At 35.6% G+C, this 13323-nt stretch overlaps 1 protein-coding gene and 1 long non-coding RNA gene across 3 annotated transcripts in view; both read right to left on the bottom strand.

Moving 5' to 3' along the window:
- Positions 1-13323, bottom strand: part of CFAP299 (cilia and flagella associated protein 299) — a 493878-nt gene that overhangs the window by 219472 nt on the left and 261083 nt on the right. The window lies entirely within an intron of this gene.
- LOC140700251 (uncharacterized) lies at positions 6981-8325 on the bottom strand. The gene is made up of 2 exons (XR_012078617.1): positions 8217-8325; positions 6981-7206 (listed from the first exon to the last, which is right to left on the bottom strand). It is a non-coding gene; the product is annotated as an uncharacterized lncRNA (long non-coding RNA).

Below are 13323 nucleotides of genomic sequence, written 5' to 3'. Positions count from 1 at the left end.
TACTGTTCTTTCCTACTGAGAAAACATAACCATATAGATAACAACTGCTGACCAGCATCGGCCTTCCAAAATTAGAATAAAAAACACAAGACTCCTCCACTCCTAGTCAGGTGGCATGAGTGCTGAGCTTTTTGCTTTTCATTAGAATCTGCAGGCAAAGAGCTGGAGAGCGCCTGTCTTGTGAGACATATGTATTGACCTCAAAGGGTGAAATGCAGGGCACTATTTATTCAGGTGAAAAAATACAAAGCTTTGCGTGTTGTTCAGCAGTGATCAAACAAAGAAGATTCCAAGGAATGTACTCCATGTGTGACTTTCAGAACTCAACTGTTGTATTTCCAATATTAAGTGGTGAGGCAGAAACACCATCATTGTTAGGGCGGTGACGTTTTTATTCATAATAAACTTCCAAATAAAAGGATTCTATAATTTTTAGGTATAAACAATTGAGAAATGAATAAATTTAGCTCTATGATTAAATTTAGCTGTTTATGACAGCTTTAAGGGCATTAATCTGCTGAGATGAATGAATGATTTCTACAAATTATTATCACTGCAAAGTTTGGAAGCTAATATTCTACATTTTGGATAGCCTTTAGATGACTAAAAACGGTCACCATATTCTATCATGTAAATCTGATCAGGATGTCATCATCAAATTATTTACAAAGCACTCATTACATACTTGCTAGGTGATGGGTGTAAGACTCAAAACCTGATCTCAAAGAATTTACAACTGTGCTGCCCCATCTCAGGATAAATCCCTCCTCTGTGTATCTTTAAAGCTTTCTGCAACAGCAGGCTATTAGTTTTATCTTCCGTGGGTCTCAGTTTTCTTACTTACAAAATGAGGATATTAAGATAGATCACTTACAAAGCTTTACCTTTAGGTATGAAAATTCTGAGATTCCACAATAACTAATTTCAAGAATTCTGAGGCTGAAGAGATCATGGGTGATAGAGCTGGAGTCTGAGATAAGAATGTGAAATATGGAGCTTTAATAAATAGATGGGAGGGAGGAGCACATTCCAGGGAATTGGAATTGGGCGAGCACAGATTAAAGGAGAGTTGACATAATAGTTTCAGAAGTCCAGTGATGGCATAGGCTTGCTCGAGTGGAGACACATAGGAGGGTAGCAGGAGAGAAAGTCAACTGGTAAGTTTGGCCAGGTGGCATAATGACTTGATTATCCAGCTGGGGCTTCAGGATTTATTATAGAGGCAAGAGCATTTTCTAAGGAGAAGGGGTAACTTTTGTAAAACATACTTTATAGAGATTTATGAAACTGATATATACGGGTGTATTAGAGGTGATAAGCCCAATTAGGAAGCTACAAGGATACAGGAACAGGTATATAAGGAACATACCTCAGGGGGTTTCAGCTGGAAGTGCAAAGGGAAAAACAGAAATGTTATACCATGCACATGGTCCCCAAATCACTGCACTATAGGGTGGAGGTCAGTTTTACACCCATCTTTGGAGGAAACCAGTCTGTATTTTCATTTTGCAGGGTAGACACTTCACATCACAGTAGAAATCTAGGCTCAGGAAAGGCCATATCCTGGTTAAGTGCCAAAGATACGAACAATAATTATATTCTCTGGAAATCTCGCTCCTCAGAATTAAGAATGGCATCTGTGTGCTGCCACTGCCACTGTGAGCCCTGCTGTTGCTCAACTGCAGTAAAACACACATGAACTAGAACAGGGCCAGCAAGGTGACAAAAGTTTTCTTTACATAGATTTATATGACCATAATTAACTAAAAAATTTCTTTGCTCTAACAATTTTTTAGGAAGAGAATAATGTTTGCAATGCAAATAAAAGGATTTTTATAACATTATCTCAAAAAGGAACGAGAAGGAAGTACAAAAAAGCCAGAGAGGCATATGATCAACGAGAGAGCAATAGGCTGCAGAATGTGGATTTCACTAGATAGGTCAACAATCTAAAAAGTTCTCTTAGGGGTTGATTCCAATAGCACTCAAATAAAATTTTCATCAACGTTCTCATGGATTTATTTAATCCTCAATATGTACGCTATACTTGGTTGGTGAGTGCAAATCTGCAATTAAATTGTGAAAACAGTTCTTAGCATGTTACCTCTGGAGTCTTTTTTCCTAACTTAGTTCTCACAAGAAGATGAAAAATATTAAGAACCCGAATCCCTCAGTATTCCTTGTGCCAAATACACTATGTAGATCCCATGGCAGGCATATTTAATGAGGGAGTCAATTGCTGCCTCAGTTCTAATTTGGCCTTTCCCAGTGTCCAATATGTTTCTCTCAAATGAACTGGTCCACGGGGAGCTTCAAAAAGTCAGGGTGTATGAAGAGAAGGAACAGGAAAAATTTCAGCATTATGACAGTTTTCTGCAAGCTTTATTTTTTACAAAGTTATGTTAATTGATTTCTATGGTTTAAATTAACCAGAGCACAGGCAGCTTAATTAATCAAAAAATTTCCCTTAATATCAACCTACACACATGCTACCATCCCACTGTGGAGTAACATATTTCTGCATTGTCCTACATATGGTCCAAATTAGCACCTGCATAGTTCAGTTATTAAATGAAAAACAGTCCTTTACTTGACCTACGGAGTTCTTGTATACAAGAACCTATCCAACAGCATTATGTCTTCCCTTATCAGATGTGTGTGGTATGACATAATGAATGTAACACTTCAGTGCAATTGGCAAGATTTCAATTCCCAAGCACGGGGTCACATTTCCCTACTCATTGTTTTGAAAGCAGACATTATGCATTGGGTAGCTCATAGTGAAGCTCTGGCGTTTTCCCCTCAGAGATCTCAAACCAAATCTAAGAAACTAGTAAGCTAAATTTAATAACAGTCTGAAAATTCATTTGCTGAATAAGAGCTTCTTAGAATAAATGATGAAAACTCCAGAGACAAGTTAGGTGAATGTGTAAGGCCAGCCCCAAAGTCTCCTTTATCTGAAAATTTTAAAGGACAATAGCATTGCATAGACTATATATGATTCTGGCTTTGTGAGTAAGTTTCCTATTTTTGTTGCCTTGATAAAGCAACATCCAGGCCCAAATTTTAAATAGTTTCCTAATGTATTTCAAATTATGTATAACTACACAAATAATATATATCAATATCACTGTATTGCTCATATGAACTTTAATATTTTACCATTTCTATCTATTTTTAACATTTTTTTCTGAGACTTTTTTGGGACAACCATAATATACACATATGTCTGAAGTGCCTAGGCTTCAATGGAAGAGAAACAGAGTTTTGAGACTGTGTGAATAGCCATAATAGAATCTACAGAAAGATGTACAATTACACAGAAAAAGAGAAATGTGAAGGTGACTGTAATAAGAGTTTTTAATGATGTCAAAGACTAGTAGTCGTGGCAAATAGAGGCTAAGCCTTATCCACTGGGTAGAGAACAAGAACAATGGAATTCATTTGGGACAGAAGAGGTCTAGTTTAGATAAAATTAATTACTTCCTGATTCTAAAGAACTAAACCAGCATGTAATAGTTAGAAAGATTAGAAAAATAGATAACTTAGGGTAAATGACAGAAATAAAACAGAAGAGTCTTATGATGCCCCAGAACAACAAACAATGGTCACTCATACCTGGAAGCTTACACTCTCATTCATCAGTTATAGAACAGAAAAGATATAACTAATCTGGCAAAGAATCAGAAATGGACAGCTGCAATTAGCAAGGATGGCATGTAGCTCTCATATAAAACTATATTTGAAACGACTGGGACTCCAGTTTAGAAAGTGAAATCGAAAAATAGAGATGATTAAAGTCTATGAAACCCTGAAACTTACAAAAATGGACTTGTCTGTCAAATATTAAGATACTAGAACTAATGTGTACTCCTTGACACTCAAAGAAAGACATCTTATGATGCAGAAAATGTACGAGACTTCCATGATAGCACAAAAACTTTTTAAATATTTATTGAGCATCTGCTATGAATAAAGCACTGTGTAAATAGTATGTACTCAATAAATATCTCACAAACTGTGTGCTATTCCTATTTTTCAAAACTAAAGTTATTTTAAAAAGTTCTAAAATACTTATTTTAGGCAGTTGAGTAGTAAACATATGGAACTCATTAACTTTAACAGTTAAGCTAAAAATATAAATATGGTCAAGAGATATTTCATTTAATTCAATGTGGATTGATCCATATTAGGTTAGTTAAAAGAAAGTGGAGATTTTTCAGGTATACCTTTAGGTTTTATGTTATAAAATAAATATCACTCTCCTCTATTAAACATCTTTTGGTAATGATACAGTAAAAAAAAATCAAAGGGAACTTCTGTAGGACTTTGGACTTTATGAAAATTTAGACATCAGGGACTAGATTTTGTTACTAAGAAGTATTTATGAATTTAATGATATAATTATTAATGTATTGGTATGGAGGGGAATGTAGCGGGAGACCCCTGGAGATATCTTCACCCTTGTGATTCTATAAATAATAGTCTATAGATGCTTCATATTTACATGGTATTCTTCCCATCACCATCACCATCACCACATCAGCCCATAAAATGGCAAATTCGTTGTCATATTATACTTGAGACAGAGGTGTTATACTAGAGAAGGAGAAAGAATTTGACAAAAATCTGCAGACAAGATTTTTAAAAGTGGGCTGAATGAGAGTTAATTCGCAACCTGTAACTCAGCATCCCTCACAGAATGCTGAAGGATGAACTGATACAACATAAGGAGGGAGTGCTACCTGGCAGAAGACCTCAGGGCTCTGTTCTTGGTACCATTCTGTTCGACCTCTTTATCAAATTGGGATGATGACAGGGAAGGTTTTATCCACTGGCAGCCTTTAAGAGCTAGGAGAAAGAGGTGGGATGGCAGAAACAAGACTGGAAGGATCTCAATGGGCCAGAAGTGACAGGGTAAAACTTGAAAAATGAAACTAAGCAATATGCAGAAAATGCTGCCTTGGTGGGAAAGATCTAGCATAAAAGCACTGAAAAAGTGACCTCTGAGAAAGGGACTTCACTTTCTAAGTCTCAGTTCTCTCATCTATGTGATGGAGGCAACAGCAAGGCCTTACAAATTGTAAATGTGCTATGCGTACAAAATGCACAGCTTAGTACTTGATAAATTTTAGCTACTGTTCTTATTAAATATCTCATAGAGGATAACTGGAATCTGCCAAGTACTTCATTGTGACTCCATGGCAAACTATCAAAATAAAAAACAATGACAAATGTCACGTGCTGTTCAACAGAACGCACTGCTGCTCTTCCAATCATTAAAACTGTATCACTTTTAAGAATATAGAATGTTAGTAACAGTTCAGATCTTTTAAGATAAAAGAGTTGGGCACAATTTTGAGAGGGGAAACATGGATTGGAAATGAGACTGACCAGCTCTGTCACTAGCTAGAAGTGTGATTGGGGACATGTTACTTGGGGTCCCTGTGCTTCAGCTTCTCATCTATAAAATGGGAATGGTAAGAATAGCTAAATCATGGGGTTGTTGGGAGGGAGGATTCCAGAGATAAAATGGGCAAAGCTCTTAGCACAAGTCTGGCTAATGGGGAATGCTCAAAAAACATTAGTAATAGATATCATTAATATATCATCTAAATTAAACAATTCAAACTGACAGAGAATTAAAAGGCCTTTGGCAATAACTTATGTATTCACAATAAGTCTTGGTTTTAAACACAAAGAAACCAGAGACAAGAGAGAAAATATATATTTTACAAAGCAATTTAACGAAATCAAACTTTCATTATCTAAAAGATAGGTAATTGGAATGATTCACTCCAACACTTATAGCCCATATTGAATATTCTATTGGCAAGAATTGAATTAGTTCCACATTTTGACCATCTGTTTTATTATTAATAATACTTACTATTAATTAAGAATTTACTTAATGTAAAATCATATACTGGAGGGCTTCATTAGATACTCATTAAAACCAACTTCATTTCAGGGCTGGTCTCCAGAAAACTGGAAAGAAAGCAGTTCTCCAGAACTGAGTTCCCCCCATACTTAGTCTTCTGCTAATCCCTTCTAGTCTACAATGTTCTCTTTTATCTTTTTTTCACTTTTATTTGAAATTAACAATTTTAACCATTGTTAATATCTGATAAGGCTAGATTATTTGATTGTCTCATGCATACTTACTTTAACTAAGAACTGAAATCTTAAAACATGAGACTGAATCTATCAACCTGTCTCTGATTTGTTCTCCAAAAATCATCTCACCTGTATCATTTACAACTCTATCTACATGGTTTATTTACCAGAGACATGAAGAGATAGTAAGAGGGAATCAAACCCAGAGCATTTGCAAGGGCAAGTGGAGATATTCATTTCTTAAGCTCACTAATCAAAGTAAAGTAAAATAAAATAAAAATGTAACCAAGAAATTTGAGAGTGTTTTAAGGATCTTGAGGCTATAGCACTTTGTAAGTGATGACACTTCTTTCCCATAATTTTCAGTAAGTTGAGCAGAAAAACTTGTTCAACAGATGGGGTGTATTTAAAATCTCCAACCATCTTTCATATATTTGGAGTAAACAAAGAACACTAACAGTTTGAAAATTACCTTCTTCAGACAGACAACTTGATCCTACTGTTAAAATACTATGTTTTAAATTAAAATTGAACCTATAGTTCCTGAGACTTTCATACTCACATTATTTAAAACTCAATTTTAAATAATGCGAGTATCTTTCAAATATTCCTCTGATGGCTATTAGAATGTGGGGAAGACGTTCAGAAAATAAGTCCCACTTCCTTTCTTCCTGCTTCCCAAAAAATGCCCCTGTAAATCAAATTTATGGAGTTGAATATAAAAAATTAAGCATATTATAAGCACAATAATGAGATTTATAACTGGAGAATAAAAAATAAAACCTTCAAGAGTCAACCTGCTGCTTGTGATTTAAAGTGAAGGACCAATTGATTAGATAGTTGTTACCACCCAAGGGTTGAAATGGTTTCTTCTTTGTTCTTTAATCTCCATTCTGAAAATGTTGCTCCTAAATAGGATTTTAAATAAAATTTTACATCTGTTGCCTCAGAATCTGAATTAAAACTTGACAGTGAAGATACCAGTTGACAAGTGTTCCCACATTCTAAGGAGAGATGCTAGGCAGGTGGATTTACTGAGGAGCTAGACAGATCCCTCTCTCCATCAAACGCTCTCTTTTCTCTTCCCTGCTAAAAGACAAATAGAGAGTTATGAAGAGAAAAATTTGTAGGATACAGAGAGCTTTGTTTTGCTCTTTTCCCCTAGGATGGGTGACTGGAGTGGTATAAGGCAGTATAGCCAGGAGGCAGTGGTCGGCAGTGAGGCAGGATAAGAATGCTTCCATTCTCGTGGGTCAAGCCTTCAGGTGGAAGGTTTGAGAACTTCCCTCTCCTCTTATTTATATTAGAAGACATCTTATTGGGACAAAAGGAACTCAGCCCTCCAAATAAAAGGCAATATTACAGACTATGTGCCAGGCACTGTTCTAAGCACTTTATATGTCAAATTAGTGTAGCTACGAGTGGAGGGTACAGTTCCAAGTTTACAAATGGGAAGTTCAGATATCTGGTAAATTTCCCAGTGTCACAGAGGTAGTTAATGCCCCATAATATTCTTCCTTAAGTCTAATAGATTGTATGGTGGGAGAAAGAAATTGAACTGGTATTGCAAAGAGATTAACTAGAAATTGCATCAATTATACTGAGATGCTGTATAGTGGGTATTGCCATGGTTGGAATGGGTGAGGAGAGGTCCTCTGAATAGCCCAGTGGCATATTCCATGAGGGAGATCATCTTTTGGACATGACTCATAACCAAAAGAATTGGTTGAAACTGATGCTGAATATAACTGCACCAATCACAAAAGACCATTCTCCCCTCTTTCTCCAACATGAGGAACCAGATACAGAGGGAGACTGGTTCAAAAGAATATAAAATAAGCCACAAAACAGATCACAGCTTCCTACACCAAATGTAAGGTGAGACCTTATCTGATAATAATAATTGCACATTAGACTAAAGGTTTGATTAAGACTGGACAGGACTTTCAAAAACTGAAAGTGAAATTGAATTAACATAAGACTATTTTTAGTGGGAAAAAATCCCCAGAAAACTAAGTCTGTGATATGGTCCAGGGAAAAGGAAGGCAGATTCCACAGAACAAATCTGAAACCAGTGGTTAGAGAAAAATAAAATTTACCTTTTTTTGTATATCCCACTGAATTCAGCCCATTCAAAAGCTAATTGTTCCTTTCTCTCTTTCATATCTTTATTCTCCACCAGATCTTGAGGTTATGTTTCCAAGGCCTTCCCCAAAGTTCTGGAAACTTCTAGTGGTCTAATATTCTCCAGGTTCTAGAATTCCCAAGGGCTCCTTCCGTATTGGGTTACATGGATGCAGGCATGACAATTAGCCCTTTGTCAGTTGGCACACACCGAAATGTCTCCCACACAAAGCATTCACGAGCTTAGTTGACTTTACTGAGTACGTGATAGTTACTGGTCAGGATCACATTATGCATTTTATATGTTTTGTCATCTGTTAATTTACCTTTGGCTAGTCCCATGCTACATTACATTCTCTTTCTAATTTCATCCTGTTTTTATGCTTTACTTTTCCCTTTCAACATTTCAGGAATAGCTCTCTCTTTTTCTCTGCTTCTATATCACTAGGTCCCTAGGCAACTGAAGAAGTGGGCAGTCCTAATTCTCACTCAGATGCCTTAGTAGAAATGTCCTCTACTGCCCCACATTCCAGCATTCCAGGCCCAAACTTTCCAGTCCTACAGGCTTCCCACCTCCTTTCCTTCACTGGCCTCTCATAAATGTTTGCCTCTGGTGCTAACCCCTTGTGATTTTTCTTGTTTACCCAACTCACTCCTTTCTGCACACCTGGGTACAACTTGTCTTTCATCCTTTGTTAAATTTCCACCTCATCAACCTCCTGATTGATGGAACATTAACAAACATATGCATGTACAGAATTCACAACAGAGATTTCCCTCTGCCACAGGAAGGGATACACATAATACACATTCAATAGAGAGAAGAACTATTTTTCATAATCATAGTATTAACTGGGAGTAGATAGGGAAAGGAACTAAAACACTATCATGCAGAGTTTCCAAAGGTTTTATTTTTCATAAAAATTTCAGAGTTGGAACACATTTTAGACATAATCCATTTTAATACTCTCAGTATAAGAACAAAGAAACTGAAACCCGGGTAGAATAAATAGCTTGCTGATGACCGCATAGCTAGTTAGAGGTTAGAGCAGAATCTTTCAACTTCCAATGCTATTCTGGGGTTATTTCCATTACACAACACTGCCTTTCTTTGTATTCTAATGGTTCAGGCATTATTAATATCCCTAAATATGCAATATTCTTTTATTCTTATGGCCATTTGCGTGGCTGAGAAAGAGAGGACAAAAAATATGGCTGATAACTAAAATTCATCTGGAATCTCAAGGCACCCCAAATAGCCAAAACAACTCTGAAAAAGAACAAAGTTGGAGGTCTCATATTTCCTGATTTCAAAACTTAATACAAAGTAATCAAACAGTTATGGTGCCAGCATAAAGAGAGACATACAGACCAACAGAATGGGAGAGCTCAGAAATAAACCCTCACATGTATGGTCAAATGATTTTCAACAAGGGTACCAAGTCATTCAATGGAGAAACAACAGTCTTTCAAATGGTGTTGAGAAAACTGGATATCCAAATGCAGAAGAATGAAGTTAGACCCTTACCCTATAGCATAATCTAAAATTGAACTCAAAATGGATCAATGACCTAAACATAAGATCTGGAAATATAGAACTCTTAGAAGAAACGGAGAAAAACTTCATGACACTGATTTTGGCAATGATTTCTTAGATATGACACCAAAAGCATAGGCAAAAAAATCTAGATAAATTGGACTTCATCAAAATTACAAATTTTGCACATCAAAGGACACTACCAACAGAGTGAAAAAGCAGTTCGTAAAATGGAAAATATTTTCAAATCATATATATGATAAGAGATTAATATCCATAATATATAAAAGAACTTCTATAGTTCAACAACAAAAATACAAACAACTCCTATTAACAAATAAGGCAAAGAACTTGTATAAACATTTTTCCAAGGAAAACATACAAATGGCCAATAAGCACATGAAAAGATGCTCAACATCCCTAATCATTAGGGCAATGTAAATCAAAACCACAAGGAGATACTACTTCATATCAACCAAGATGACTACTATAAAAAACCAAAACCAAAACCAAAACCAAAAATAAAAAGTGTCTTCAAGGATGTGGAGAAATTAGAGCATTGCTTGTGGGAAATTTAAATGGTAGAGCCCCTATGAAAAACAGTATAGCAGTTCCTCAAAAAGTGAAATATAGAACTGCCATATGATCCAGCAATTCCACTTCTGGGTATATGCCCAGATAATTGAGAGCAAGGACTTGAACAGATATGTTGACACCCATATTCATAGCATATACACAACAGCCAAAAGGTAGAAGCAACCCAAGTGCCCATTGACAGACGAATGGATAAACAAAATGTGGTATATCCATACAATGGAACATTACTCAGTTTTAACAAGGAATAGAATTCTGACCCATGTGACAACCTGGATGAACCTTAAAGACACCATGCTAAGTGAAGTAAGTAGTCACAAAATGATAAATAGCATGTGACTTTACTTACATGAGGTACCCAGAGTAGTCAAATGTATAGAGGTAGAAAGTAGAAGGTTGGTTCCCAGGGGTGGAGACTAGTTATTGTGAAATGAGAAGTTTTGGTTTAATGGGTACAAAGTTTCTGTTCAGAAAGATGAAAAAGTCCTGGAGATGGATGGTATGAATAGCTGCTCAACCATATGAATGTACTTAATGCCATTAAACTGTATAAGTAAAAAAAAGTAAAAAAGCAAATTTTATGTTCCATGTATTTTACCACAATATAAAATGTTGGTCAATAATTACAGTTGTATCTCATTAATTCTTAATCAAAACCATTCATTCAAAATATTTACATATTCAAGGTCCCAAAACCAAAAGCTAAAAGCTGCGAGGATACAAGGAAAAATATTAACCATTTCTTAAAGAAAATTACAAAATAGTAGAACAGAAAAAAATCATCATGTAAACAAAAGAATTGCAATGTATATAAAATGATAAGAGAATTAACAGAATTTGAGTGATCTAGGAACACCATGACTACAAGAGGTTAGGAGCCTAAAAGCGAAGAAAATGCAGAATAAAGGTATGACCACAAGAAATTATGGTTTAGGCTAAACCATACAGAATAAAGGTATGACCACAGGAAATTATGGTTAGGCTTAAACAGCAGTTCTGTTTGTCTGCAGTACAGAGTAACAGAAAGACAAATAGAAAATAAAAGTAGATGGAGTGATCTTGGAGAGTCACTGGACTATGCTGGGCTATGGAAATTGAAAGCAACTCAGTCAGAAGAAGTGTTCAGCCACTCTCCATTCCCTGGGAACTTTGATGCTAGGGTCTCTACTTCAGCTGTCCAAAAAGAAAAATCAGACGGTACCATTAAGGTTTGACAGGAGATACGATGCTTGATGAGTGTGACTACTGCTTCTTCTTGCTTAGCTCTTCCCTGTTTGTTGGTGTCTATGTCACTTGTAGAAACCTAGTTGCAAGAGAGTCTGGAAATATGTAATGTTATTTTCCAGATTCTAGAATATGAGAAGTTATAACAGAAAGGGGTTGGAATGGATGTTGAGTGAGACACCCCGCTATAGGTACCGGAAAACTGAAGTTGATAAGCGTTGAATATTGTGGGAGATGAGGTGAGAAGAATGGTATTATTTTTAGGATGATTTCCATGTTCCTGGACTTTTCAAGTAGTGCTGAGGAAATATGGGGCTAGGATCAGGTTGGAACAGCGGAAAATGAAAAATGATAAGGTCTGTTTTGGATAAGCTGAGTTTAAAGTACCTGTAGAACAACTGAGTGAGGATTTCTAACAGCACTTGATGACATGATTCTGGAGTTCAGAGGTGAGAGCTGAGATGAAGAAAGATCTGTGAGCCCTGGGTATGAGATGAAAACTTGGGTGGCAGGGGAAGAAGTATCCAGGGTAGACTAAGCTTCATGAGAAAGGAATATACAAACATGAATAAAACTCCGAGACATATTTAAGAGGCTCGCAGTGACGTGAGACACTACTAGGAAAAAAAGGACCAGGTTGAGGGGTAGGAGGGAGAGTTTGCAAAAGGCAAAAAGCTTAAACAACTAATACTGTCAAATGCTACAAAAAGAATTCAATCAAGTCTTAGAAGTGAGCAACAGATTCAGCCATGGTTAACAATTCTAACCCCAGACATCTCATAAATTTGAGATATACAAGCAGTATATTTAAAAATAATTTAATGACATTTTCATATTATCAGTATTTAGAAAATATTTTTAAAATATTGATAATAATTCAGAATCATTTGCCACTTCACAATTCATAATGATGGGTATCAAAACAAGTTTTACTCTTTAAATGTTCACTTTTCCTTTAAGGAATCCTTAAGCATTTAGAATCCTCAAGGAATAAATAAGATTACTACAGATAAAAGTTCCATATTTTCAGCATTGGTTTAAACAGTAGATGCTGACCCCAAATGCAAATGATAACCAGTATTTTTCCTTTTGTTTGGTGATTCTTTATGAAAAATCAGAAGCTATTAACAATAAATTAAAATTTAAGTAATAAGAAGGTACATTCAGAGAGGTAACTTTTTCAAAGCATTTAAAATTTCAAAAAAATTTAAACGATTTAAAAATAGAACAAATGTATAGCTGGAGAGACAAAAGAATTGGATAAAAAAAAAAGAAAACTAATGAAAAGTCACTAAGTTCTAGCTTTATCCTAATAACAAGAAATACATGTCAGAGAGCACATTAATTATTTGACTCGGTTTTGACAAGAGCAAATGAGTATCTTTGAGAATCAAAAACAGTCAATGATTTTGAGGAGTAATCATAAAAAAAACTAAACAGAATTTTTTGGAAACTTTGAAAAAGAAAAATTCTCTAGCTTTTGACAGAGATTGCTAAGAATTTTCAAAGTACACATAAAGTAACTTAAAATATATCTTGAAGGTCCCGTAACTATTCTGTACAGTATCAAAATGCAACAGTAATGGTTCTGCCTTAAAAATGTTCAGTGCAAACACTGAAATAGCCAAGGAGATAAAGTCTCACTTTTCTCTTAATCTGAGCTGAGAATTGGTCTATGCATATTCAAAATGATGTTGCACAATTTAGTGCAGCTGTTCATTTCGAGC

The sequence above is a fragment of the Vicugna pacos genome, chromosome 2 (assembly GCF_048564905.1).
Source record: "Vicugna pacos chromosome 2, VicPac4, whole genome shotgun sequence".
NCBI classification, from domain to species: Eukaryota; Metazoa; Chordata; class Mammalia; order Artiodactyla; family Camelidae; genus Vicugna; species Vicugna pacos.
This window is presented reverse-complemented; position numbering and strand designations above follow the sequence as displayed.